The sequence below is a fragment of the Pangasianodon hypophthalmus genome, chromosome 7 (genome assembly GCF_027358585.1).
Source record: "Pangasianodon hypophthalmus isolate fPanHyp1 chromosome 7, fPanHyp1.pri, whole genome shotgun sequence".
NCBI classification, from domain to species: Eukaryota; Metazoa; Chordata; class Actinopteri; order Siluriformes; family Pangasiidae; genus Pangasianodon; species Pangasianodon hypophthalmus.
Window position 1 is genome coordinate 15,291,359 of NC_069716.1, and position 11,140 is coordinate 15,302,498.

An 11,140-nucleotide genomic window follows, 5' to 3' on the forward strand; every position below is an offset into this window, starting at 1 on the left:
CATAATGAAGACACATCATGGGGGTGTGAGATTGCAAGAAAGGATTCATGACACCTGCCATGATGTGCTTTCATCCCACTCCCTTTCTTTTTTCGCCCCCCTGCAAGCAGTCACACTATGCACGGTGTCTTTCTCTCTCCCTGTCTCAGCTGGCACCATATTCTTTTCATATCCAGCTGCTTTATGTGAGTCAGAGCATAGGGCCAATTCTAAGCCACTTGGCATCACTTCCAGATTCTGTGGAGATTACATACCCCTGCATACAGACACACTCTAACATGCTCTTACTGACACCTGTGCTTGCCTTACCTGCTGTGATGCACACCCATCAGTCTACTTACCTCCCAATGCAGCCCAACTGGCAACTGGCTTGAATCAGAAGTAGGGGGTAATATTTGATCTGAATCTGATCTGACATGGCCAGCCCTTCATCACTGTCTTTACAGAAAGTGCTCAGAGAGCACATGATGGATGGATGCATGTGATGAGAAAACATACAGTGCATTATGAAACATGTCATTCAATCATCTTACCTTAGAGCTCCTGTCTCTCTAACTGTCAATTACTGGGTAGGAGGCTACACCTGGTGTCGAATTGCATTCCTCTGAGTGTGCTTGTGCAGATAGAAATAGAAAGAGAAAAAAAAAAACGAACCAGGGAAGGGAACAGAAAAGTGACTCACTGACTCATCAGCAGCCCGTTTATCACACCACCTCATCAGCTTAGAGACAGAGACAGATTTTCCCTGCTTCCCTCCCTTCATGTGCTAATGCGCTCAGATTTCACCTCGCTTCCAAAACAGCATCCATTCATGCCATTACTCCATGCAGGGCCCTGCAACATTAATATGCAGGTTCCCATCCAAATCTCCACCCAGATAGACAACTGGATGAAGGAGTGGCTCCTTGTGAATCAAACGTGAACATGGTGAGCCCACAATGGGTCAGTCAGAGCAACTCCAGCATGTGGATGGGAGTGGAAAGGCACTGTGAGAAGATGGATGGCAGAGTTAAATGGATGATGCAAAGAGCAGAGAGATGTATGGTGTAGCACATGGAACCAGACGGAATGACGGATGAGTGGATTATGGAGCAGTGCTGGAGCCTTAGATGTCGCTACAGTGGGAAGGCTGAAAGGAAGTAGCCCGGCTAGATGGGCTGTCTGCCCTCCCGGCTGTTGCTAAAGCAACCAGGGTCATCGTCAAGGAGTTCAGCCAGGAAAGCAGTGTTACACTTTGTCTCTATTCCCTATTTGTAGGAGCAATAAATCCAAAACTGTTATGTGAAAAACAGTGACATTGTTTTCTAATGAGTTTTTTCTTTCTCTAATTTCCCCTTTTACTCATATCAGAATAAACCTTAAACTGTTATATATATATATAGTAATACAAGTATTGCATTACACTTTTCTTCTACAACATGAATTAGCATATCATAAAATATTCTTTAATATATTTATTGTTTTTTTGATGAGAGATGTGAGAAATTGGGGCCTATTGAATCCCTGTGTAGCAAAATTGACCAAATATAATGGTTCTAGCCTTCGCACTAATTGTGCCCTGGAAAGAATTTAAAAGCATTTAGATGTATAAAAAGCAACAGTTATCAAGTATTGAAATAACTGAGTGTGTACCTGTGTATTTCAGGGTTCTTGGGAAATCTAATACAGACTGATGGTCTTTTGAATAGGTTTTAAATTACTATCATTACATTATCAATCATCTTCAGCCTATTCATCCTTAACAAAGATGATTATTCTCTTCAACTGATAAATTAAAAAAAAGTCCCATGTTAGCCCTAAACCCTTCCAGACTGGGAGTAACAGAGGAAAAACAAGATAATTGAATGTGAAATAATTGAGGAGAAAATTGGGTGAAAAAATAATAACCTGCACATCTAACCCATCTGAAAGATTCAAAGACTCATTATGTACCTTATTTGCTGTCTATGGACCTGTATTTTTAACTCAAAGTTTCACAATCCTGCCTTTCTAATGAAGGCAGATTTATCTTTTGCCTTATGTTTCCTGATTAATAGTGCACTATCATACAGGAGATAAAAGCAGAATAATGTAATCATTGTTTTAGCTTATTTCACTCTTTACACATAAGAACATAAGTTTTTTCTACCATAGCACGATTTAAAAGGAGAACAAAATTTATTTTCAGAGGCATCAACTGGACCACTGCACTGGAATATAAATGGATTGGCTGGTCAGGGTTGGAAGCGTTGGACTGCCATATCCTATTGTGAGTTTTTTAAAGACATGGCATTTTTGATGATTATTCAAATCCCACTGAGGACCTCTTAGTCTGAGCTCCTCCTTATCTTGCCTTCACAGTCATTCTCTCATTAAAAGGCAATCACAGGCCACCAACTCTAATAAACCTGCTAGTTCCCTGTTCCACTGGGGAGAGTGATTGAACTAAGAGCAAAAATGCAATTATGAGGGCAGGTCTGGTCTCTCTGATGTGATTTTTTTAATCACTCCTCTCCCACTTTATACAAAATAAACTCATTTTTGTTTTCTGGCCCTGGGATCCTTTACTAAAGGTTAAGAAGATTAGAAGTTACTATAGTCCAGCAAGGGATGCTTACTTAAATTGCTTGGCAGGAGCCAGCCTTACATTTCGAGTGCTGACTAATTCCCTTGATCATCTCACTAGTTCAAAGCCCTACAGCCTAAAATCTTATAGTGAATAGAGGCAATCTCACACTGAGAGCCTTGAAATTTTTAAATGCTTCCATACTGAAGATCTCTGCAGTTCCTCTTAAATGTTCTGCAGCTCAAGCCAAGTTCAGAAAGACTTGGATGCAAGCTAACATAAATGGTGTCAAATCACAGCTGCAATAATTATCATAGCAACGCAGGTAGTGAGTGGCAATTAAATCGTGAGAAAATTAGTACACTAAATATGAATGATTACAGCTTTTATTAACAGGTGGCTCCTTCACAAATTATGACAGGAGAAACGCTTTTGCACTCTAGTATATTAGTCACTTGTTATATAGCTGGTCACGACTGAGGACATGCAAAACTTCCCTTCAAATTAGCTGTGCCAAATTCTGCACATAATAATCCTTTTATCACACACACTCATAACATGAATTTCTAACTGAGTGTGAAAGTAGAGAGTCATTATCAGCAGCGTTGCTTCACCCTCTGGGGCATGTGGAGAACATTAGTAGTCATTTGCAGTAGTCATGTCCTACCTGATACCAACCTTCAATTCCACTTTAGTGCTACACGAGGGACATCATAACTCTGTTCGCTCTGATTCTCTCTCTCTCTCTCTCTCTCTCTCTCTCTGACCAGGATGGACTTTTTCAACTTCTTCATTACTGCAGCGTGCTGCAGCAGATAGTGGCTCTAACAATCAGCTTCCAAATACATTTTCATTCACCAAAGACCAAAGAGACCTGCCTTTAAAGGCAAACCAAATTTTCCTAAATTTTCTGAAATAAAAAGGCTTAACATTATTTGTAAACACAGCAAAAACAATCCATTTTAGTTTCATAACAGAAATGAATAATGAAATGAATGAAATCTACCCAGTAAATCTATTTACTTTACAGCAAATTAGTCCCCTCTCATTCACTTAACACAGGTTAGCCCCACCCACTCGCACTGAAGCATATAGCAGTTATTGGAATGAAGGCAAACGCTCCACTGGTCCTGGCTGTACTGCATAATACTATTAAATAGATTGTAAAATAATATTAAAAATGAACAATGAGAAGAATAATTACAGAATCTATGGATAACAGTCCTGAATGATAAGACAAGAGAAGAAAGTTAATGCAGAAAGATGACTTAACTGACCTACTCCTACTTACCTAGCTGCTGTTCAACACTTTTTTTGAATAGCTAGCTAACTATTCTATCTAGATATTAGAATGTTTTGCATTGGCAGGAGCTGGAGCTTATAATTTATATAGTAGTGCCTAGAACCTAGCAATGTTAACATTCCCTCACCTTTACTGTTGATTACCATTTGGTGCAGGTTGTGAAGATTCAGTCATTATCAGTCGGTTTTTCTTGGATGGTTGGTTATAATTTATAAAGTAGTAGCATTAGCAATATTATCTTTTTAATGGAAAAGTCTATTAGATAGCAAACCTTAACCAGCTAGCTAGACTAAAATTTACTAACATCAGCTAGCTAGCTAGGCTAACATCAACTGTTAACTATTAACATTGTCTAGCTTTAGCCCTGGTTTAAACCTGTTGTACTTATTGAAGCTATGCCGTTTTATCAAAATTTAACAAAACAATATAATATACCACCAAATAAGAAATTTAGCCAGTAAAGCTGAAAGTCCTTTGCTGCATCAGGTATGTGATTTTGGGGCCTAGGTTTAAAGTGAATGATATTTTACTCTAATATTACAATATAGTTAATGCAGTGTTACAGCAGCCATAGAGTAAGGCCTATAATGTTTCCAGCTTTCATGTTTGAACCTCCCCTGAAATATTTTCCAGTACCAACTGCTTATTCGTGGGTGGTTAACATAAAACACACACATTAAAGAATATCTGCTATAAAGAGTAGAAAACTAAACTAAACAAAGTCAATATTTGGTGTGATAATATATTTGCCTTCAAAAATGCATCAGTAGTTGCAGGTGCATTTCATACGTGCATTTCAGTTTTATAAGGAAATTGCCTGGTAAGTTTTTCTAAGTATCTTGGAGAAAATGCCACAGCATTTCTTGCCTGAACAGTGAATATGTTATATTTCTTTCTTTATTGACATACAATCATTTTTCTGTACCGTCATTATAGTACAGTTAGTGTGTAAAAAGGTTATTCAATGTCAAATAACATGTCTTGCACTGTAATTGTGCTGTAATGATAATCATAAATAGTCAACAGTCATAATCATATTAATTATATTTTATTGGCTACCAGCTACTATGATAAGAAACAGGATTAGCCTATAGCAATCATGCATATTTCACATTTCTTTTTGAAAACTAGACTCTGAGCATAGCGATATCAAGATAACAGCCTGTGAAGTACTGAGGGTAGCTACTGCAGCAGAAAAAGAATTCCAGATCTGGTTTTATAAGATAAAATACAATTTCCCTCTTATTAGTAGCACCTTATTTTAATCATTTTCAGTGGAACTGTCATAATATATTTTATAGCAACACTACAAATCTAGCAAGATTGGTAAAGATTGGTTAAATAACAAACACATTCCATCACTGCTCCGACTACTATCTGACATTCACCCAGAATGCACGAGCATGTCAGGTTCACCAGTTTTACTTTGCAGATCGTGCTTTGCTCCTATTTAGTATATTTTCTTTGCATAGGTATACTCTGGGTTCTCCCGTTTCCTCCCACTGTCCAAAAACATGCAGGTAGGTGGACTGGCTAAGCTAAAAAGATACCCATGGGTGTGAATGAGTGTGAGAATGTGTGCGTGCATGGTGCATTGTGATGGACTGGTGTTGCATCCAGGCTGAATTGTGCCACACACACCCAGTGTTACGGGGATAGGCTCCGGACCCGCCTCAACCCTGATCAGTATAAAGCAGTTACTGAAGATAAATGAATGATATTTCCTCATCCCCCTGAAATTAATTCCTGGCTACGCCACTGTTTCCCAGGCTGCTTTGATTGAAATGTATAACACATTACGAATATCATACTGGTTTGAACACAGTATTTTATTGGAGAAATTACAGAAATGTTTTATAGCACAAAAGACAAAGAATTGACCATTTTACAAATGATTGTAGCAATAATAAAATCCCCATACATGCTAGCGAAACTATGAGGAGTAATGTAGTTATGACTTCATCCCAACTTTGATGATTAATCTGATGAATGTAAAGTGCAGCAGAAGCTCTGCACAGTAAGGGAAAATTTATGGAAATAATATGCATTAAAAGGATGAGGAGAAGCTAAGAGTTAGAGCAAGCAGCTGTCACTCCATGTGATTCAGAAATCCATGAGATGCTCCCTTTGTTCTGAGCTTTGTATGGCAATCTGTCATTGAATGTTTGTGCATCAGTAATATATATCCTTAGCAGTCTGGGTCCGAATCCTCACACACATGATTCTATCCTTATAAAAAATCAAGCACTCTCTCTCTCACACACACACACACACACACACTTTCTCTCTCTCTCTCTCTGAAACATTCGCACACCCACATACATGCAGTGTGCCACACATTGGGTCTCATGTCATGGTGCAGGATTAAAAAATATTTTTGTGTGGTGGATGAAAGACATATCTTCAGAGGTCTGAATCTATGCATTATTGATGCATCCCCTTACGCAGAAGAGTCTCATGTGGTTTGCTTCCATGCACACGGAATCCGCAACCCATGTCTAAGATGCACAAGAGACCTGAGAACCAAAAGAAAGCTTCTTCTCTTGCTTTGTTTTTCTTCTTGCAAATGCATAAATAACTCTGGTCCGTAGACACAAGTGGATTTCTTTTTTGTCCCATCCTCTGTCACTGTGATATTAGAAAAGACAGGATTTAATTTGTCTATCGATCTGCTGGCTTTTATATGTTGTCTCTAAACCAAGCAGAGGACCTGTGATTGAAGAAGAGTAATCTGATTCCAGCTCTGCATTCCACAATGCCCTAATGACCGAGACCAGCTCTGTCTCCATGATGATGTCTGGCCAAAAGAATGCTGGGAGCGAATGTTCTTTGCGTTGATGAAAATAAATGAGTGTGTTCTCATCAGTCAGAGGCAAAGAGGCCAGTCAGGGCAAATATGAGTGTTCAACTGCCTGGCCACCGATCTGCAACCATGTGTGCCATGCGTCACTGAGATACTGCAAGTCTAAGGCGTTTTTTTTATTTGTTTGCTTGTTTTTAAACCTTAAAGTCTTATTACTCAGGTATTCATCTCAAATCATAGTATTGAGTAACTGCTATGAATCATTTATTAATTACACATAATGTTATACGTATATGATAATGGCATAGTTTATGTAATGGTAGCTAAATGAGGAATGTAAGGATGCAAGTTTAAGGAGTTTATATACAGCATAGCCACACATGAATATAGCAAGTTAGGTGTTTTATGTCTCATGTTCACAAAAAAAAAAAGATTCATTTTCCTGCAAAATAATTCAGTCTATATATTAAGTATATTCTAACAACGTATTATGTGTCTCAGGTGCCTAGAAAATTCAAGGCCATGATTTATTATCTTCTTGCCTTACTTAACTCCTGGCTCCAGCATAATAAGAATTCATGACTATAGAATTGAAAACTGGGAACAACTGGCATGCCATGGCTACCAAAAAATAAATAAATAAATAAAAAGAAAAAGAAAATGAAAACCAATTTTTATATTTTATTAAATTTTTCTTTCATTGCTTCCTTCCTTAACACTTGAAATCTACATGCTTTAAATATGCTTTAATGCATTTCTCACATCAAGAATATCTGTGTTTAAAACATTTACACCATCAATAGACTTTTCTCCTACTTATTGTATGTTTAAATCTTGTTTTTAATGTTTGTACAGTGTGCTGAAAGCTTCTGGTGATTCATAAAACCAATAAGAGCCAGTTTTTGCTGTCCTCTCTACAGCTTTTCAAATCTGTCTGAGAAAAATGGAGTGCAATTTCCACAAATTTTTTTTTACAACATTTTGAACTGGTAAACAAATGAATATATGATGCTTGCAAATATAACCACAATAGTATATTTTCTTCCTTTGAAGGCAGCAACACTTTGTCACACCTTACTGTCAAGGTCACTTAGCTCTAGTGCTGATCCATAAACCTAGATTGTACCAAGAACATAATACAAATATTTTGTGCACACTCAGTGATCCTAAGTTGTTGCTTTTTTTTCAGTGGGATCTGAATCATCCAGGCTGCAGCTGGTGTTATCTGTAAAATCCACCTTGGCTTTGTGAAACTCAACTCTCCACACAGCAGCTATAGATCTACACTGGAGATTGCTGATCTTGCAGCTTGGTGGAAAATGTGAGCTAAACCTGAAAGAGATGGTTATCTATTGTGTTTATTCATGTTTATCCAAGCAAGTTTTAGTGAAATGAAATACTAAACACTCTAAACACTCACATTTTCTTCTAAATTCATCCTTTTCTTTCTCTCACCTCTCTTAACATTATGGATTTTTTTTTCTTCAATGCTCAAAGGGTGTCTTAACGGTCAGTATCAGTTTTATATTCTATGTACATATGTTTGTGGGGAGATAGGTTGTTGCCATGCCAACCTTCCAGTTCAACAGTCCAGTAAATTAATTTGTGTGAAGAGGGGGGTTGAGTACATGAGATTTTCTCCGATGTACACACTTCCTTTTATTCCCTGCTGGGGTTTTTTATCCGGAATTATCCGGAATTCACTTTTACAGAAATCAGCAGTGTTTCTTATACTATCTCTCCTACAAAAGACATATTCTTTTCCACCTGCCACACTGAGAAGCAAATCAACACATCTAGATCTATTCTGGGTGCGTATTATTTTCTGCAACTTTTTCTTCTCCTCTTGGATTGTGGAGCTGGCAATTACAGTCCTACCTTGGCAACATGAAGCAGCGTAAGCCGTCTTGTCATTTCTGTCATTTCTGTGTCTAATTGCGGTTAGCTCCATGAAGCTGGAGCTCCAGGGCTCTGATATATCCCCCTCCACTCTTCTGCACTTGCCTTTTTAAGGTTTATCTGTGTATTAATGCAAGCGGGGGATTAGAGTAGTGCGAAACAAGGCAGGTTTATCAGCTGCCTGTCTCTTTCCTTCCACCCCCACCCCTCACACTAACAGAGAGACAGAGAGAGAGAGAGAGAGAGAGAGAGAGAAAGAGAGAGAGAGAGAGAGAAGACAGATTTTGGCAGTTTTCTGTACAATCCATTTTCCAAGTATTAGCATCTCATCCCACAGCCCGTTGAGCATAAACAAGTATGCCTGACAAGCCAGTAATTCCAGTTAATAATCTCATTCTCTGAATTTTGACTTTGCCTCTTATGTATCCGGGATGGATTAGTGTGGAAATAGAAGGCACATTTTTTTTAAAGTCACAAATGTAATCCTTATTGCCTGTTGCATAGCCACTTCTCCATCTTCTACCACTAATTGGCACCATGTAAGTTCCCTTACTTTTGTATCCCAGAAATTACCATTTTAACATACTATTCCTATCTTAATCTACACTGCATTGTAAGGATTTACACACCATGCATTGATGAGCTATTATAGTTGTGCTCCCCTCAAATGTACACCTGATCAGTGGGTCCTTTGTGCACAATTGCTTATTAAACACAAAATGGCTGTCACCCTCAGAGAGGCTCAAAAAGCAGCAGGCAGCACAGCTCAAAGGGAGTGATGGATCAGTTTAGCTCACAGCACTGCTCTTATGCCAGTGCTTTTAATGAGATTTGATGTTCTGGTTCATGTTCATGTTCATATGAGAGAGGTGTTCACTCTTAGAGGTAGAACAGTGTGAATTATTCAGCCAATGATAATGGTACATGCCAGTATCACTATTTTTGGAATATAATGGCATTTAATGATTGTATTAGGAAAGCTGACTTGCTAAGAAGCTGGATAAACAATACAGAACTATTTTATGTGAAAAGCAAGCTCAATTACCATACTTTAAAAAATGTCGTAACCTATTTTATGGGATGCATCTTAGCTGGAAATACCCTTTTTGTCATTTATATTTGTATAAAATAACATTATTGGTGTAACTAACTCCTACAGATATACCTCATACAGAGGCGACATCTTTCACATTTTATAGGAACTTCTGAAATGATTTTCTCATGTCTAGACATTTTAAATTACACCACTTTACACTCTCATTAAACACTATGTAAAATTTCAGTGTTCCATTATTTCTTGTTCCTTTGTCCCATCTTGGTGCCACTTCTCCAGATCAATAGGCTGAGGGTCTTCAGTGCAATGTGCAATATTCTTTCCTCCTTTTTTCTCTCTCATTCTTCACATTGATTTTCTGCCTTTGACCTGTATAGCTGTGTGCACTAGCTAGGGGTCAGGAGCTTCATCACCCATCCGTATAACAAGAAATCAGCTCATGCAGCATGGTCTGATGCTCTGGACCGACCTTGTGACTTACTTCACGGTGAAGAAACCTTCAGAACTGAGTGTAAAATGTATCTGAATATAAAAGCTTAAAACAAAACTGACTGACTTATTAATGTGAAGCTCAAGTCATTAATTTTTTTCATTCTAGTGGACAACTTGATAAATTATACACTGTTCTGTAGTGATATTACATCTCCATCTGGTGGCTGATCTGGCATTAGTTTCTTGAATGCTGCGCTAAAGCTTCTACAGCATGCTAAATTTGAAATTAATATTAAATTTTATACTAAATTAGTATTATATATATATATATATATATATATATATATATATATATATATATATATATATATATATATAAATACTAAAATACAAAATTTTAAATTAATATTATTTAGTAATCATTTAATAATAACATTCATTCATTGTTATTAATAAGACTCTGTATTATTTGATTTGTAATGGTACATTTATTAAAGATAATCAGAACTTGTTTGCTATATAAAATGGCCAATGGAAGTTTAAAATCATTCCCAAAACAGCAGGAAAATATGCTAAATAATTATTACAGTAACAATAAACATGTAATTTTTGACTATTTAATATTGCTTAGTTTTATTCAGAAGAAAACGTTTTAAACAAAATTAAACATTCAATCAATCAAAACCACATTTTGCAATATTTAAAGGTCTGCATGAATTGAAACAAGTGTAATGAAATCTCTACAAGAAATCTCAGAGTTCACCCTTGTCTGGCCCTCTCAGGCTGATCAAACTGAATTCCATGTCTGACGTTCATTCTTATTGCTATGTAATTAATATATATATTTTTAAAAAAACAGAATTTTAGAATCCCATTAATAGAGACATAAAATAAAAACCCTTCTTGCCGGCAGATGACGTGCACTACATGACAAATTTTGATTAAAACTTGATTAACATCAGGGATTGCAGATGTGATTGGTTTGTCATCTAACACATGATCTATTGTCCCTTTACTATATATGTTATTAAAAAAACTTCAACATGGTACATTAACAGTAGAAAAAAGACATTAATTTTCATTCAAGCTTATCTTCATTATCAA